Below are 19,886 nucleotides of genomic sequence, written 5' to 3' on the forward strand. Positions count from 1 at the left end.
TTTTTACAATAATGTTTGCATGGAACGTAGGTGTGAGCTAACAGTAGCTAGTTTACGGAGAAGATAGCTAGCTAGTTGGTATATAGCATTTTTTACAACAGCTATTGTCACAAATATAGTGTTATGATCACCTCAATAAATTGGCAATCAAAAATGATAAGATTACTTGGGGCACCTGTAAGGTGCGGCGGCCCGAGTGCCGTAGGGCGAGGGGCAGGATGCACAGACTCTACCGACTGGGACGAACATTTATTAACAAAGGACACAATGGCACGCTTATCACAAACAAGGAACATGAAATGGTTAAAGTTAAACAAACACGATACACAAGAATACATCTAACAAACACATTACATTCAGACATTACGCCAACAATAACCAACATCCTGCACACTTTAACACGCGTTTATATACATTAAGGTGCAGGTGTATATACGAGGTGCAGGTGTGGTTACAGACAAGACAGTCCTCCCACTGCACATGGCGGGTCGAACCACGTGAATCGCGGGAGGCGAGCGTTCCGTGACAGAACCCCCTCCCAAGGGGCGCGGATCCCGACGCATCCGTCCAATGAACGTGAACCTCCAGGTACCGTGTACACGTACACACAAACACAGCATGGCAGTGCCCGGCGCCCAGGCGGGCCAGGTGCCGCCAGCAAGAGAGACCTCGCGGGGAGAGAGAGAAAGGCAGCTTCCCTGCCTCTCTCGGGGCAGTCCGGTACACTCCACCACACGTTGCGCCTGTAAACACAAAAGGCGCAAACAGAAACACACAATAGCACCAACACACAAACACAAGGCGCTGTGACGTGGCGCCCGCCGTCCCCGCAGGCTCCTTGACGTGTCCGAGGCCTCAGCGGACACGCGGGGGTGCACGTCCGCCCCGGTTCCAGACATCCCTAAACGGTCCTCCTCTTTCCCGCCGCTCTAAGAGCGTCCCAGAGGCGGGTTGCCTCTGAGGCTTTGGGCAGACCTTTCCAGTTTCGCTGGCGAGTCAGCTGAGGAGAAGGGTCTTGGGAGATCCCGCTGGCTCCACGCAACCGCCCTCTTTCTGGTGGTTGTGGTGCCCCTCGGTCCTCCCTGGCCCGGGCTCAACCGCCTGAGGCCCCCCCCAAGAAATTCCTGGGGCTGTTCCCCTCTACCTCCGGAGAAGACGCAGACAACGGTCCTCTCCCCAATATCCTGGGATCCAGGCAGAGGTGCAGAGGATGTTCATGCACCCCCCGCTAGGAATTACTTTTTTTGTCGAGGGAGAGTGCGTGCTGTAGCGGTTGGTTATTCTGTAACGTGTGCTGTAACATAGTCAATGTTCACTGTATTAGTGTTCACCGTATGTGTTTAATGTTAATCGTTTCTTGTTTGTATCAGTCGTGAGTGATTCTTGTGAGTGCCGTTAGTGTTTCATGTTAAATGTGAATAAATGTTCGTCCCAGTCGGAGGAGTCTGTGCGTCCTGCCGCTCCCCCTACGGCACTCGGGCCACCGCACGTTACCGCACCACTCTGATTAGCAGGGAAAATTAATGAATTAATTATTATTTAAGGACTATGTTAAATCAGTCTTGACTCATAAAGTCACAAGTTCAACAATGTGATTATTACTTCTGAAACCTTAACTAAATAAATAAATATGGCAGTGTCTTTACTTAAAATTCAAAAAAATCCATCAACCCATTGTATAGAGTACATTGTATTAACAGAAAACTTTTTATCCATCCAATTTGTGTTTGCAGATGTCAAAACAATATGGATCCATATTCACTGTGTATTTTGGTCCAAAGAAAGTAGTTGTCCTGACAGGATATCAAACTGTCAAACAAGCACTGGTGAATCATGCAGAAGAATTTGGAGACAAGAGACATCAGTCCCATATTCTATGACTTCAGCCAAGGATTCAGAAAACCTTATTCAGCCAATTTAGATGATGGAATGTGTGTGTGAGTTGATCATGGTACTATTTAAATTTTAATTAGGTAAATTATTTGTTTTTCATTCATTATTTATTTACTTTTTTGTTTTGATTTTTTTCAGAATAGATGGTGACTAGACTTCAGAAGAGTCCTAATAAGGAGCCTCCTGCTATTGAATATATTAGCCCAGGGTAATCTGTAGATAAACTACACCCTGTATGTTAATAGTGACTATGTGGAAATGTTCAAGTAGTGGTGTGCTGCCAAGAACTAATACTAAGGACTAACTGTTTCACATCCTGTTTAAGAGCCTTATAGGAGGGTAGAAACTGTTCATCAGCACAGAATGAGGTAGACTTCAGGAAACTAACTAGGAAGTAACAGAGACAATGACAGCAACAGCAACACCAAATCTAAACACAACTGGCAAACCAAAATAACCGACAAACTGGAAAGCAAAACAGGGCTTAAATAACCAAGACTGATGAAGATCCAGATAAACATTACCAGACACGGGTGAACATAATTACAGCTGGGGATACAGGCTCGGGGGTGGAACAGAACGAAACCAAAACAAGAGCTTGACAAAACCGAGCCAAGTATACCAGGGACAGAAACCAAACCAAGCACGTAAATATGTCGCCGTGGGAACTGCGATGCCTGTGACACACAGTGAGCAGGCTGTGTGCTGGGTGGCTACTGTCTAGCTGCATCATTTTCATTTTCCTCAAGCAGCAGGACTGATGGCTATCCTGTAAGGCTGGAGGTTTGTGGCCTATGATGGATTCTGCAGTCCTCACTACTCTCTGGAGGACCTTCAGTCACTTGCAGTGCAGCTGCAGTACCAGACAGTGATGCAACCTGTGGGTTTGCTCTCTGTTTTAGATCTATAAAAGGTGGTGAAAATGTCAGGCGGCAGGCCAAACCTCCTGAACCTTCACAGAAAGAAGAGGTGCTGTTGGGCTGATCTCACCAGTGTGTTGGTGTGGTTGAACCAGGTGAGGTCATCTGTGAGGTGTATACCGAAAAACTCAACCGACTCTTTCCCCTTGGGATACGTTGATGTATAGGCGAGAGTGACCACCCAAATGCAGCTTCCTGTAGTCCACAATCATCTCCTTCATTTTACTGACATTGAGCTGGAGCACTAACCTTGTCTCTGTAGGTTGACTTGTCTCCCCTTGTGATGAGGCCTAGGATGGTTGTGCTATCAGCAAACTTGAAGATGATGTTAGATGTGTGTTTGGCTACACAGTCATGTGTAAATGGGGAGTACAGGAGGGGGCTGAGCACACAACCCTGTGGAGCCCCTGTGTTTAGAGTCAGTGTTGAAGAGAAGCTGTTTTCTACTTTCCCCACCTTGGGTCTGCATATCAGGTAGTCCAGTATCCAATTGTGGACCAGGTACCTTGCGTGGGTTAACTGCCTTAAAGGATCTGACCTCCTCAGACACAAAGCTCTCCTGATCTACTGGGAGTTTTGCAGCAAGGGGGATGTTTTCCTCAAACCGAGCATAATGAACATTTAGCTTCTCTGCAAGTGAGGAGGTCAACCCCCCTATCACAGTACCAACTTCCTTTGTAGTCAGTGATCATGCAAAGTCTATTCCACATATGTCTGAGAATTCATTGATGTTAGTGCCAGCTGTGTCACAAAATATCCACCAGTCTGTGGTTTCAAAGCAGTCCTGAAGTGTGAAGGTGGCCTCTGCACTCCATTGATAGACTGATCAGAAAACCTTTTTTCCTGTTTGAGTTTTGTCTGTATGCAGGCAGGATAAGGATGGAGGTGTGATCAGATTTTCCAAAAGAAGGGCAGGGGAGGTGTTTATATCCTGAAGGAGAAGTCACCCAGAGTGACACCAACAAGGGAAACATTAATAAAACAAGATTCATGGTGAAAGAGCATGACTAAAGTGTAAGAGAAGAATTAGGAGAAAAGGGGAAACCGTTGTGAAACAGCCAGAGGGAAGCCAGGCCAGCAATGTTCTTCATAAAAGGCCATTTTCTGAAGACAATTATTATTTTATGTTATTTTCCTTATTAATCATGGTTATAATTTGGTTTTGCACTGGAATAGATCATAAGCAGTTTCCCAATGTGTGTTTCATCATGAATACCTGTTTTATATAAATATTGTAAAAACATGCAGTTGTCTCACAGTTAAGATGAAAAACCATTCTGCATTTTGTGTTTACATTTACATTTATGGCATTTCGCTGACATTTAGCTGTTTAACAACAAAGGTTTAATGATTTCTGTTTATGATCAAGGAATTCTGTTTTCTAATGGTGAGAACTGGAAAGAGATGAGGCGCTTTGCCCTTAGCACCCTGCAGGACTTTGGGCAGGGCAAGAGAGGGAGTGAAGAGAGAATCATAGAAGAGATGTGGAATTTGAGGGAAGTGGTGGAGAACTTTAAGGGTAAGAGACATAAGTATATATTTTCTATTTTACTCTTACCAGAAGTAACTATTTTTTGTAGTTGAGCCAAAAATGTAATTATCCAAATTATCCATAATGTAATTATCCATTTATCCAAAATGTAATATATGGGAACATTTAACATCCTGTTATTGGTTATTGTATAAATGCCTCAAATATCACCTCAGCCATTGTATATGGAAGCAGGTTTGAATACAGTGATCCTCGGTTCCAAAACATGGTAAACCGAAGCAATGAGAATATCAGGATCACTGGTTCAGCTTCTATACAGGTACCCTGCTATGTTTTTGAATAAGCAAGAGACACAAAGATAGGATGATGTATGGATAAATGTAGGAGGCACATAACAAAATGTTAATCTGTGTGTTTGTAGCTTTACAATATGTTCCCCTGGCTTCGGCTCTGGCTAAAGGACTGGAAAATTATCATGGCAAACTGTGAAAAAACTCTGAAGGATATAATGCAGCTTGTGCACAGCCTCCAGGAGACCCTGAACCCTCAGGAGTGCAGAGGCTTTATTGACTGTTTTCTAGCATGCAAACAAAACGTGGTATGTCCTTCTTGTGCTGTATACAGAAATGCTTAATGTGTCAAGTTTTATCTTGTACATAGTGCATATACAACCACTCATATTTTGGAGTATCCATATGACCTCTGTAGTGGTATGAACTCCTAATTTATAATTCTGCACTCATCAAATTTGTTATAGTTATAGTAAATTAATGGGGCACCATCGCATATGGAAATATTTTAATCAGTCTCAACTGGAAGTCGCAAGTTGTCTAACTCGTGATCATCCACCACAGGTTAGAAATGCCACCAGTGAAGCCACAAACTTGACAGCTAATGGAACGTTGAACTAATCAGCAATCGCATAGTGTATAATACATTGAAGAATAGAGGGAATAAAGAGAGAAACCAGATAAAACAAATGAGAATATTTGTTTAGAAAACAAAAGTAATCTACAGGACTAACTAGAAGACGACTCAATCTGACCTTTAATCAATAGGCAACTTAAGTTAATTTATATAGCACTTTTCATATACTGTGGCAATTCAAAGTGCTTCAGTAGCACTATCTGGCTGCCAAATGGTGAAACAGAAAACTCTCGTTTGCATCTCAGTGGGAGATTTTGAGTTTGATCAACAATCGATAGGATGTTTAGCAACTAATCACCAATTCTAAAGGAATTAATGTATTGATTCATATAGGTAATATCATTTTTAAAAACAGACAGGATAAATGAGAATAAAGGTCATACAGGGATCCCTAATAACTGACAGCATTACCTAGAGAACTACTAGATGTGAAGTTTAATTGCTAGTACTACAGTAAGTGGAAGCAGTAGTGGAAAGACTAACAAAATTAACATGTTTTGCTTAATTGACTATACTTGCACAAGGAGCTCTATGAGTGTGGGAAGCCTGATTGTCACACTGTGTAAAGGAATTCCCTGTTCGCTATGTCACAAGAATGACAACATCAAAGTTGGCTTTCAAAAGGCCGTTATCACTTCTTATTATGGGGCATTTGGACAGTTCCAGCAGCCTGGAACATTGTCCATGTGTGCGTGATGCTCTGTGTGGGACAAAAACAAGCACACAAAAATCACACAATTCACAATACAGATAGGGGCAATATTCATGGGAGACAGGAATGTCTTTCCCTTGCTCCAAAGCAAGTTCAGTCATGAACTGTCAAACACCTGTTTCAAGCTTGGTATACACCTCTTTAACTGGTGTTTAAACATTGATAATAGCAGTATTTATACACATTGCGTTTACAATTGGCAGAGTGTCCTTGATTGACTCTCTTAATTCAGTGGAAAGTTAAATGTAACACTGTTCAGATTGCAGAAAATAAAATTAAAAATAACACAAATGTACGATGAATGTGAAGACCCACTGTGCTGCAAATGAAACGTGATGCAAATTCAAAAAACGCATGCAACTTCAGAAACCCTGCAAATAACAGCTACAACACGACGGACATGTTTCTGAGGACACGGAGAGGGAATGGACTCCTATGAGACCAGTGGTGACCGAGTAGCTAATGAAAAATATTTATATTTGTGATTACCATGGTTATATCGTTTGTTATGGATTATGTTGATACAGAATGAACAACTGATCTATTCATGCTCAGCAGTTTTGCATATTTAATTCTGCTAGGTTGTAATGCAGCTTTAAAGAACGCTGATGAAAAAAAAAATCCCATTTAACGCGACTATGTTTCTGGCTTAATACGTAGTTAGTTAGCTAGCTAGCTAGCTACCTTCAGAGTGTGTTACTAATTTACAGGATACACTATGTTTTTGAAGTAGGTATATGGACAGAAACCTAGTTGTATTCGACAGAATCTCTTTAGGCTGAACTGGAGTTTAAAATAGTAACACACTCTGAATGCATCTAGCTAGTTATTAACTGGCAGGATCAGGTTTATATTTCTGTTAGTTGGGATTTTGTTTTATCAGTGTTCTTTAAGGCTGCATTCTTTACAACCAAACATGTGCAAGAATGCAAAGCACAAATAGGCCAATTGTTCATTCTGTACCACCAGTGACAAAACTTTGGAAATCACAAATATAAATTACTTTTCACTGGCTGTTTGGTTGAATAACCCCTTTTTGTGTCCCCCTGAAACAACACTTTCATTGTGTTGTGACTGGATTTGTAGCATTTCTGAAGTTGCATGTGTTTTTTGAATTTGCACTGCATTTCTGAAATGTAGCATATGTTGTCATTTTGAATAAAATGTTTTTGGAATTTGTATAACATTCATGAATTTGCATTGCATTTCTGAAATGTAGCACATGTGTTTTGATGAATGTGTTTAATGTAGTTGCAGCATGTTGGGTCTTCCTGGCCACCATACAAATGAACATGGATGAAACAATGGCTTAAGTTGGCAAGCATAAATGGAACCTTATGATTTTAAGCTTCTTTATAGGTTTTAGCACAGCAAAACTGGTTCCTTAAAAATATAAATAAAATGGGACTTCTTAAGAAAACCTTTTCATGCTTGTTGAATTGGTTCACTGTTAGGCCAGCTGATTAGGCTTGGTATGGAAAAAGCCAGTGGTTTGATGGTTTTCAAACATCTCTCTATATGATCCCTGGTATTACTCAGTTGTACTCTGATGGAAGAAAGTGGTCTCTTATGTTGGCTGACTAATTGATCCCTTCTGATTATTGGTTAGGAGGCTGGAAAAAAGAACTCATTGTTCCATGCACAGAATCTCCTTCAAACTGTTTCCAACCTGTTTGCTGCTGGTACTGAGACAACCAGCACAACGCTCCACTGGGGCATTCTGCTTAATGGCCAAGTACCCCCACATACAAGGTAAGAATTCCAACTGCAATGTGAATATCCAGTGTCCAAGACATTTCTCCAATGAGGAAGACAAAGAGGTGCTTGATGGTGTTTGAGGGTTTACCATGGTTGCTTCTTGTATTTGTTTATATTGTAATATTGAAAGAGTTGATTGCTTTTGTCTTCTTAAAAACACGAGACAATATCTTCTGTTGTGCTCCAGATCAGGTACAACAGGAGATTGACAGGGTGGTTGGAGGCCGCCAGCCAGTGCTGGATGACCACAAGAACCTGCCTTACACAGATGCAGTCATCCATGAGACACAGAGACTGGCAGACATAGTACCCATGAGTCTCCCTCACACCACTACCTGTGATATTAACTTCCAAGGCTTCTTCATCAAGAAGGTCAGGCTGTTAGATTAACTGAGAAGAGTCTAAAAGCAATACAACAAAAGCATGCATAGGATAAAATTATTAAATGTACGTAGGAGACTGAGAGCTGAAACTGGCTGGTTTATAAATATAACAAAGACATGACAAAATGGCTGCGTAAATTTAAATTTTGCACTGTTGTCATACCAGAGAAAGCTGTCACTAGCTTCCTGCTTAAGCTAAAACTGTGATTCTTTGCAGGGAACCTGTGTATTTGCTCTTTTGACATCCGTGTTGAAGGATGAGAATGAGTGGGAGAGCCCTTACACTTTTAATCCAGGACACTTCCTCGATGAGTAGGGACACTTCATTAAGAGAGATGCCTTCATGCCCTTCTGTGGAGGTGCACTGAAATCATTTTCTGTCATTGATCTGGTGCTCCAGATTTCATGTTGTACTTTAAATGTCTGTCTGTGTGTCTGTTAAGGGCGTAGGGTGTGTCTGGGAGAGAGTCTGGCCAGGATGGAGCTGTTCCTCTTCTTCGCCACTCTTCTGCAGCACTTTCGTTTCACTCCTCCACCTGGCGTGTCTGAGGAACAGTTGGACCTCATGCCAGCTGTGGGCTTCACGTTGACCCCTCTCCCCATAAGCTCAGCGCAGTAAACTACTTGGCATAATCCATTCACTTTTAACATGTAAGGGTAGTATTTACATTCAAGGTTGGAATAATATTGGCAAAATACTATTTAAAAATTCACAGGCACTGGTGCAACCTGGATTTCAAAGTTCATCACACGTGACCAACACATTCACATGTAACTCACTTATCTGCCCCAACACTTGGCACCTAAAATTAAACCCTCATCATTCATATTGCTGAGTAACATTCAGTTTTATAATAAATGTATGATTTCTTATATGTGAATGAACCTTAATAATTTACAGTAAATATTAACAGTGCTTTTAGTTTTTCATGCCAAGTCAAGTTCATAGTCATCCCTCAGTATAATTCGTATATACATTATTACAAATGTTTCATCTGACAGTAGTGTGACACATATGAACAACATGGGAAGTCTGCCTCTGTTTTGCCATAATCTTCAAATAAAGTCTAATATTTCTACTGCACAAGGTATGATGCATTTCACTGTAAACACTCTCATCATCTGGAAACATTTGATAGAAATTGTTGCATCTTGTCCTCCCTAAGATGATCAGGTTTTTTGTTAGTGGATTGAAATAGTAGCAATGTATGTTTTAAATTTGTCAAAATACCTTTAACCAGGGCACCATGCTAAATGTAGGGAAATATGTTAATTATAATTGAAGTGTAATTACTTTAAAAAAAGCTTTATATTAATTCAGTCTCACTCAGGTTATGGTTAGTCAGAGTCCTAATCACGTATGCAGGGATTATAAAAATGAAAGTGAATCCTGCATTATATGGTAAATTAAATGTTAATAAACATATATAGTAAATAAACAGGGCTTGAGTATATGGAACCAACTAAAATGAAGCTATAGGTATAGTAATTGTTGTAGAAAAACCACAAATAACATTTGCAGATGCTTCTATCCAAAGCAACTTACAATTATGACTGAGTACAACTTGAGCAACTGAAGGTTAAGGGTCTTGCTCAGGGGCCCATCAGTGGCAACCTGGCAGCAGTGGTGCTTGAAACCACAATCTTCTGATTACAAGTCAACTACCTTAACCACCAAGCTACCACAAAACTAGAAAGAGAAAAAAAAATTGATTAACAACTAAATAGAGCCAAAAGGGAAATGCCATGGATTTTGGAACACTAAACTGGGACTCCTGAAAGGGAAGTGTGTCCTAAATAATCATTGAACTAGACTGGATTTGCCTAAATGTCATTCTGTGGTCAGGTAGTATGATAACACACAGCGAACTGGCATCAAAGTAGACCATGCTGACCCCGTTACCTGTTTGTTGAGTTGAGTTCAGGATCAGGTCACAGTTCACCCTTGAACTGGATCATTTTAGGAGCTCTATGAGAGCTCACTCACTCATAATCCCAAGATTTTCAATAGCACTGCGATGACACATTGTATATGTTGTTGGGGTTAGGTTTTGAGAATGTAAAATGACTTCCCCACTGCTGTCCATCAGATGGCATGGTTGAATAGCAAGGTCAAAGGCACTTGTTAAGCATTGCCACTGGTTTTGGAGTTTCTCATTTTAGACTCAACCGGAATCGATTTTGTGTTAGGGTATCTCGAGTCAGAATTTAAGGGCTGGGGTCGCTCATCACATGATTTCAGGGTGGCTTTTAGGTTTGCCTGTCGGGTAGGTGAGCAGAAAGTTCCCAATCCTCCCTACTCTCATTTGGCAAGCTAGAAGGTGGAACAGGTGTGGGGTTGTGTGTAAGTGAAGGAATGTAGAGCCGAACGAAGAGCCTTTCTAAAGAACATACATAAAGTGCAAGAGAGAAAATGTTTTATTTACATTTTCATTTTAGCAAAGTTGGAGCTTGATTCACACTCCACACCCACTACGGTTGCAGGGAAGACCCATCGTGCTGCAAATACATAAAGCACATTCATCAAAATGACAACACTTGCGATACATTTCACAAACGCAATGCAAATACATAAAGCACATTCATCAAAATGACAACACAACCCGGTGCAAATTCAGAAAACACATGCAACTTCAAAAATGCTTCAAATCCATTCCCAACACAACAGAAGTGCTGTTTCCAGAGGACACAGAGGCGATTGGACTTCAATGAGACCAGCGGGAAGCAACAACAACCAAGTGAAAAGTACGTTTTTAGGTTACCATGGTTTTATCATGGCTGGCTATTCGTGCTATACATTCTATCGTATTTATTTATGCTAGGTTGTACATATCGCAGCCTTACAAACGCTGATATAAATCCCATTTAACACAATTCAGGTTCTGTCTAAATACCTGCCTACTATTTTACAGAATAGTATTCAATCTAAAGAGATGCTGCATAATACAACTCTGGTTTCTGGATAAATACCTACAATTAAGAGTGTTTTGTATGTATCTATAAGCATTACACTTCAGATAAGATAAGAACAAGATAGTTGGCCAGCATAACCAATGACCAAACTGGTTGCCCAGTATAATCAGATTGAGATTTGACCAGTATGACCCAACTGCTCAATCATACTGGTTGAATAGCTTGGTCAAGTTGTTTATGCTGCTGGACCTGCTGTCCAGTTGGAAATTGTGGCTAAACCATCAAACCTGAAACAAAACGTAGCTTTTGCTAGTCTACCAGTTTAATCAGATGATTTAATAGCATAAAGTACATCTATTGCCTGGATGTCCAGCTTTTCAACTATCTTGACCATCATTGACCAGATTAGATCATCTGACACCAGAAAATTATCTAGATTTTGTAGCTAGGGCTGTAGCATGCCTATTACGGAGGTCCACAGTTTATCATAGATATATACAGATCTATTCTAACAGTGCAAAAGTAATGATAGAAAAGTAATAACAATTTAGGTATTTAAAAAAAACCATTAGAATTCATGAAACAGAATGTCCCCACAATCTGCACATCCTAAAGGCATCACCTGTTCATTGCAGCATGTTTGGTCAGCGCACTCTCATATTAAATGCTACATACACTTACAGAGCATTATATTTCCATTTTCTTCTGTTTTCAGCTCATATTGTTTTGTCCTTTCTGTTGTTTCAGATACTAGAGTATACTACTTGCTCAAAGACTAAAGCTAACAGTATGTGTGTGAAAAATAGGTGGTGTTGAGGTAACTAAAAGAATGTTTACAGGAAAAGAGGCTTAACTAAACTTTAATTTTACTAAATCTAGGCCTATATTCTTAAAGCTTCTCAAAGCATGAGTGCTAACCTAAGGTGATATTTTTGTCTCATCTACAACACTGACAAACAAATCCTAGATAAGCATTGAGAAGCTTTATGTACATGCACCCCAATTAAAGCATAATTAAATGCTTATTGTAAAATTATTAATGAAAATTGTGACAACATTTAAGGCTCCAGGTCGTAAGAGGAAATGTGATAAAAACCACAAATCAAGTGGAATGGTGGAAATGAAGTCAGACAGCGACAAACCAAAACAGTTCAATGATATACAGTGTATTGTACAATAGACAGTATGATATTTATATATTATATATATATATATATATATATATATATATAAGAGACAGTGTAACACTGGATTATAACGTCAGGAGTGACACAGGCCAAAATAACTCACTAAACCTAAACAGACAAAAGAAAAATACACATACAACTACACTACGTGGAAAACACAGAGCAAACCCACCCCCCAAACAAAATGGCAGTCACTTCCTACTTACCAGTGAAACACAACAAAGGGAACAAAGTGGAACATATACAAATACACAACGGCAAAAACAAACTGCTAGTGCAAAGTCAACATGGGAAGCAAAGTCATACACTAAGCCAACCATCAACACTGCTAACAAACAACTCAAGAGAACATCTCTCTCTTCCTCTAGCTTCTTCCCTCTTTTATTTCTCCTCAGGGTGGGCAGAGTCTTGTCTCCTGATTTTCTGCAAACATGAAACTCTGTAATGGAATCTAGAAGTGGATCTAGAATGGAACACACACACACACACACACACACACACACACACACACACACACACACACACACACACACATTTACATTTACGGCATTTAGCAGACGCTCTTATCCAGAGCAACTTACAAAAGTGCTTTGTCATTTACTCATAGAATATATCCAAGTACAGTACAGTAGTTTAGAATCAGACATACCAATGAACTAGAATACTGTAGAATACAGGGATGAATGCTAATAACTAGAAGTACAAAATACATAAGGTCTATCTTAAACAATGATAAGTGCTATAAACAATAAGTGCTAGAGTTTGTTAAACAACATAAACAATACCCTACAAAAAGTATTAATTTAGTCAGTCAATATGGGAGCAGTGTCAGTTGTCCTTTAAATATTCTGCAAATAGATGGGTCTTCAGTCTGCATTTGAAGACTGCAAGGGACTCTGCTGTCCGGACAGGAAGTGGGAGTTCATGCCACCATCTTGGAGCCAAGACAGAAAATAGTCTCGATGCTTGTCATCCATGAGACCTGAAGCAAGGTATTTCAAGCCGAGCCGTACTTGAGGTTCGAATTACTCGAGGTATAGATTGGGCTTTGACCATTGACCTCATGTATGAAGGGGCTGGTCGATTTTTGGCTTTGTAGGCAAGCATCAAGGTTTTAAATCTGATGCGTGCAGCTACAGGAAGCCAGTGAAGAAAGCGCAGCAGTGGCGTAATGTGTGAACTTCGGAAGATTGAAGACCAGTCGTGCTGCTGCATTCTGGACAACTTGTAGAGCTTTGATGGCTCTTAGAGGAAGACCAGCAAGTAGCAAGTTGCAGTAGTCTGGCTTTGAGATCACAAGAGACTGCACAAGCACCTGGGTAGCTTCCTGTGAGAGAAAGGGTCGAATCCATCATATGTTACAAAGGAGGAATCTCCAAGACCGGGTTAGATTAGAAACGAGTTCAAAACGACAACTGGTTGTCCAAAGTTACGCCCAGGCTACAGGCAGCTTCGAATGGTGATACTAGGGAGTTCTCAAAGAAAACAGTGAGGTCATGGTAAGGGTTGGGAGTACCTGGGATGAACAGAAGCTCGGTTTTACTGGGGTTGAGCTTCAAGTGGTGGGCTATCATCCATGACGCAATGTCAGTCAAACATGCTGAGATACATCTGGAGACCTGCATGTCAGAGGGTGGAAAAGAAAGAAATAATTGAGTGTTATCAGCATAGCAGTGGTAGGAGAAACCATGAGAAGATGTTACATCACCAAGATAATGAGTATACAAAGAGAAGAGAAGGGGGCCTAATACTGAGCCTTGTGGAACACCAGTGGAGAGTCTACATGGTTTGGATGTGGATCCTCTCCATGTCACCTGTGCCGGTTTGTAGCCAGACTGGTTGGGATCATGCAGCTGGTTCTGGGTGAAAAAAAGAATTGATTATAAACTGCTTTAAAGGGCTTTTGAGAGAAAAGAGAGAAGTGATACCAGTCTGTAGTTGGTAACACTGAAGCTGTCAAGTGTGGCCTTCTTGAGGATTGGTACCACCCTGGCGGTTTTGAATGCAGTAGGCACGCATCCAGAAGATAAGGAGTTGTTGATGATGAAAGAGATGAAAGGAAGCAGATATCTTGCGATTGTCTGGAACAGAGGATCCAGCAGACATGTAGTCAGATTGCAGGAAGTGAGGAGTTGAAGAATTTAATCTGAGGAAAGAGGAGAAAAATAGGTCAGAGAGTTGGATGTTGGGGAATATATGTTGGTTGGAAGAGTGGGCACAGAGGAAAAGGACTGGCGGATTGCTGCAACCTTCTCCTCAAAGAAGGTGATAAAATCCTCCAGAGTAAGAGTAAGAGGAAGGAGGGGGAGGGGGAGGATTAAGGAGAGAAGAAAAAATAGTGAAGAGCTTGCGTGGATCAGATGCTGATGATTTGAAATTCTCTCTGTAGTAGGATGACTTTGCAGATGTTACTTCCAGTGAGAACTTGGAAAGGAGAGACTTGTATGAGCTGAGGTCTGAATCTACGTGAGATTTCCTCCACCGCCTCTCTGCAGTCCTTCGTTCTCTCCTGTGGCAGCGAAGTTTTTCTGTTAGCCAGCGGGCAGGTGGGGAGGACTTAGCAAGTCTAGAGGAGAGAGGGCACAGAAGATTCATTAACGAGGAGAGTGTAGAAATGAAAGAATTTGTAACTGTATCCAAAGAGAGAGAAGACAGAGAGTCAGGGTGAGGAAGGGTGGACAAAACAGTAGAAGTAAGGGAAGAGGGAGTTATGGAGTGCAGATTGTGATGGAGGAAGGAGGAACATGTTGGAGAGGACAGGATGGAAAGAGAAGGAAGGGAGAGAGAGAAGGATAGAAAGTGATGGTCCGAGAGGTGGAGGGGGGTGACTGATGTCCGATGTTGTGGTGGTACAGGTGAAGATCAGGTCCAGAACATTGGCCGCTTTGTGGGTCGGAGGAGAGTGGTTGAGGGTGAGGTCAAATGCTGTCAACAGTGGAAGCTTGTCTTATGGATACACACACACACACACACACACACACACACACACACCAAACGAACACAGGACACAACAATTGAAAAAAATATGCTTTTTTCTCTTATGGTTAGTGTTTTTCAGTAATACTCACACGAATGCTTTATTGTCCAAGACAGGAGAGATTATGCTCTCCTGTCAGTCAAGAAATGCAAAGTAAACATTCACTGAGCCTCCTAAAGCTAGGTTGCCTTCATATTACTGGGCTTTCCAGAAAAAAGATTGATTAATACTTTGGTTCCACAGCCAATATAATTTATATATATAAAGTAGAAAGCATATGTAGATTTTTCATATGCGCTTTTACTTTGTTTAAAAAAGAAGGACGATAGGTTAAAAAGATAAAATATTGTGCAGTAACCATAACTCTATTAACACGGTCACTCAGGGTTAACACAGTTCGCCACACAGGGGCGACGTCTGCGTTGAAATACCTTTAAATATAATTGACTTGAATATCAGTTGTCCTTCACTCTGGCAATGGTCATTTTCATGTGTCTTACTTGTCCGTTTTATGCTTATTCATATCCCCCAAAAGTCTGTTTAGACAAGCGGTACGTTTAAGCTCTTTCGTATCTTTACGCACCGCATGTCTTGTCTTAAACTGGTTGTTTTTCCACAGCCAATAGTTTGACGCTTTATCGTGGACGTTGAGCCAAAGCCATCATTTAGGGCCAGCCGACGTTTATCTGTCTAAAACGGTATCTGGAGAGAGAGTCTAGCTAACTGGAATATGTCCACTCTTTTGAAGAAAAATCATGGACAACAAGAAGATGGAAACAGATGGCGGAAAAGAAATCATATCTGCTTATATACACGCAGTGTCCCCGATAAAAAAAAAAAAATGTCAACGTGAAACAACAAGTAGTTAAATGCAATAATTCAGATGGGCAGAGATGAACACCACCACTGGAGAAACATGAGGGTCGTGGCTGACAGAAACTCCACCAGTTAAATTAATAAAAACAACAAAAGTATTAAGTAAGTACCGATATTAAATCACTGTTAGAAATGTAACTGTTCGGGCAACCAATGGAGCGCAATGAGTTTCCTAGTTGTACCTGGTTTTGTGATCGCTAATGGCGAACGTTTTCTGCTAGCTAGCTATTTCTATTAGCTCGCTAGTTAGCTCTATATTGGCTAGCAAAAGTCAATCTATACCATCAAACCTGTACGTTTAAGCAACACCACATAAGTAGCCATCTATATCACTATAAATGGCACCTTTCCAAAGAATGAAACAAAGTAGCTAATTAATCTTCGCTATCTTGTTAATAGCGACATAATTGTATGGAAATGCAGAGTTTCAGTAGCTAGTTGGCGCTATAGCTTGCTAGCTACGAAGCCGCCGTCTTAGGATGTCAAACCCAGACTTGCTAGTGGGTTGCTTTTTCCAGAGCACCATGTCACAAGGCCAAAATGATGATAACCAAGTGGCTCGGTGAACAAAACATTGACATTTTTGGTCCATGGCCAGGAAACTCCCCAGATCTTAGTCCCATTGAGAACCTGTGGTCTCTCCTCAAAAGTGCAGGGGACATGTAGAGTATGTCAACAGTACAATCCCAAACCTGCAATTAAGGTGGCACCCGGTAAGTATCCGTTGTCATTAACACCAGGGGAAGAGATAGTAATTGACTACACAGACATGGTGGACTCAGCACAGGGGTACACGTACGTGGCCAAAATCTGTGCACAGACAAAATTAAATTTGGTTGACGCCTTCCCTTTGGCATTAATGCAAATGAGATGTTCAGTAAATGCAACAACTGGTTTTACCCCTTTTGAATTGCAGACAGGTCGAGGACTTCCAGGACCCCAGGGACCCTTAACAATAAATGAGAAAACAAAGACATCTCACACACACATCATACTTTAATGAATTGCAAAGTATCGTTTCAGCTTTCTCCACGCAGGAGGGGGACCGGACAGGGAGCAGACAAACCCAGACGATACCCGTTAGGGACTGGGTGCTGCTGAGAGTCATCAAGAGAAAATGGAGTGAGCCGAGGTGGACAGGTCCATTCCAGGTGACAGAAAGAACCAGCCACGCCGTACGCCTGAAGGGTAAAGGGGAAACGTGGTTTCATCTGAGCCAGTGCGCCGCCGCAGAGTCACCGCAGAGGAGTCTGCAAGAGACAGCGAGGGACCTTGCTGAAACATCACCTAACTCATGAGTGTCATTTTACTGGTAGCTTTAGGGGTCCACCTTAAGACTCAGGTGTCCATTACATGGTATAGTAAACTATGGTTAGAAAAGCATGTTTAAATGACGGTGGGAGTGATTTATCACACTGTAACCTGACTTAACCTACACATGTATTCCCACCTTTGTGTTCCTCAGCATCCATTCATATTTCAAATAAAAATGATGACACCCCTCTATGGGTTCATAATATTTCTTTATAGCAATTCATCAAAAGCTAATATCAGTTCCACATATCACAACAGAAAACAGATCTCCAAACAAATCTTGGTGTAAACTACCATATGAAAATTTACTGGGTCCCTTTGCTTTCGTGTCTACCTACACTTGATACAGCATGATTAGGATCTCAGAGAGCGTTACAGTTAGTAATGGAACTACAGGAGCCACAGGAAGTATGCTATTATTGGAGTGAGAGAGAGGGCAGGAGAGAGAGAGAGAATGTGAAAGAGAAATGGGACAGCACAGGACGCTTGCAGTCTGGAGAGATGGGAACAGAAACTAGCCAAAGGAAAAAATATGTAATAATACTTTTGGCATAGCAGGAATCACACTCTGATATGCCACTGGAAAAAAGATTTTTAAAAGGCATTAAAAGGGATAAAAGGCTCTTGGATATGATACATGGACTATACATCATACATTTTGCATATCTCTTATTATGTATGTGTCTGTATAAGAAAAGATGATTAAAAGACTAAATGAATAAAAAATGATTAAATACAGGCTGAGTTTGTAATAATAACAATGCTTGCTAGGATTAGCAATACAAAGACAAATAATCTGGAGAAATGCAAACATTCTAGGGAAACTGGACCAATAAGAATATGGACCTCATTAATCTGGATGGAGTAAAAATAACCACGTCTATCGCTAATCACAAAATGGAATGCATTATTCCATACTGATTATAAATGTGCATTTAACCTTCATTTTGCTGTCCAGGAAGCCATCTGAACCTTGACAACCTGCATATGGAATATGCATTAAGATTATGAAAAAAAAAAGACTTAAATAGCCTGAGGAATGGGTGAATATAGGTCCTTGAGTGGTCCAAACACAGTTTTGAGAAAGGAAAGCATGTTGCTGGAAACCATTTCTGGCATAATAATAATAAAAAAAAACAATCATTTTAATGAAGAGGGAAATTGCATTTGTTCCAGGGTATGTGCTGTCTGTACTCTCTGGACAACTGAAGAGCAACTGACAAAAACATTCTCTTCCCAGCTGCTGCATCCATGTATAAAATATTAAGGCCAGCAGACTTAAAATGACATGTTTCTCAATATGGACATGTGTAAAAGAGCTGTAATAAAAGAACTGCATCTTTCATCGAATTTTGCTGTGGTATATTCTGTTCAATTAGAAGGATTTAGTTAAACCACTCTGGTTTTTTTGTCCCCTGCCACCAACATCCCTTGCTGTGGGGGAGTGGCTGGTGTGGAGAAGCATGACGAAGCATTGTTTACTTTGAATCGTGTCCAGAGTTACACATCACTTCACCCAGCATATTTTTTTAAATTGCAAAAAATTGTAGGGGGAATTGTGATGTTCATGGTAACGTAGAGTGTGCTTCACACTGCATATTAGAAAATTACTGCACCTTTTTTTGTCCTGTATCATATGACTTGCTATGTGGGGTGTGTGTGTGTGTGTGTGTGTGTGTGTGTGTGTGTGTGTGTGTGTGTGTGTGTGTGTGTGTGTGTGTGTGAGTGAGTGAGTGAGTGTGTGAGTGAGTGAGTGTGTGAGAGAGAGATTTATCATAGTCTGGCTCCACATGAATAAGTACATAAAGGCTAAATTACTGTGCTGGAAAATGGAATCAGTCCACCAACATTTTAATTGCTTTAATATAGAAGACAATATGAACATCAAAAAATTCTGATTATTTGAGTGCTTTGTATCCTCAGAAATAATTGCACATAAAGCACAGTTTAATCAGTCTAGTGGTTAACAAATCTTGCTACCAAATGATGCCAAGTTACCTCTTACTTTTATTCACTTTAAATGTGGCCTGGTACAAAAAAGGGTAAGAGATTGTGAAGTTGAACTGACCTGAGAATGGTTATCTCTGTTCTAGCTGTACTCTGCTGTGATCACCTTTTCTTTCCAGAGGTCAGTTAGCTGAATGAAGCTTGGTTTGAATGAATTTCATTGGGCAACTGTGCTTATGACTGCAAGGAGCACTGTAGGGCATCCCAGGTGACAAATATCTGGAAATCAGCAGTGAATAATGAAATGCTTAGGTAAGACTGGTCATCACTGCAAAGAACACCAGACATGGCATGAAATGTCTTCCAAATTTGGATCTACTGACAAATTGGTTTCTTAGCTGCAATATTCAGAATTTCTTCTTGCTTTCTGGGCTTAAGGAGGATGCAGTGGCCACTGTTTGTCATCCATTTCCAAATGCTTTTTGGGACTATGCACTAGTATGAAAGCATGCATTAAAGCTTGAATGTATGATTTCCTCAACCTGGGCTTTCTTGAAAGCTATAACAATGAATGATGCAACATTGCA

At 40.8% G+C, this 19,886-nt stretch overlaps 1 pseudogene; it reads left to right on the forward strand.

The window, feature by feature from the left end:
* The first annotated feature begins 570 nt into the window (after positions 1 to 570).
* On the forward strand, positions 571 to 8,718 carry LOC145655516 (cytochrome P450 2K1-like; annotated as a pseudogene).
* The last annotated feature ends 11,168 nt before the right edge of the window (positions 8,719 to 19,886 follow it).

The sequence above is a fragment of the Electrophorus electricus genome, unplaced genomic scaffold (assembly GCF_041902795.1).
Source record: "Electrophorus electricus isolate QZ-2024a unplaced genomic scaffold, ASM4190279v1 Scaffold27, whole genome shotgun sequence".
NCBI classification, from domain to species: Eukaryota; Metazoa; Chordata; class Actinopteri; order Gymnotiformes; family Gymnotidae; genus Electrophorus; species Electrophorus electricus.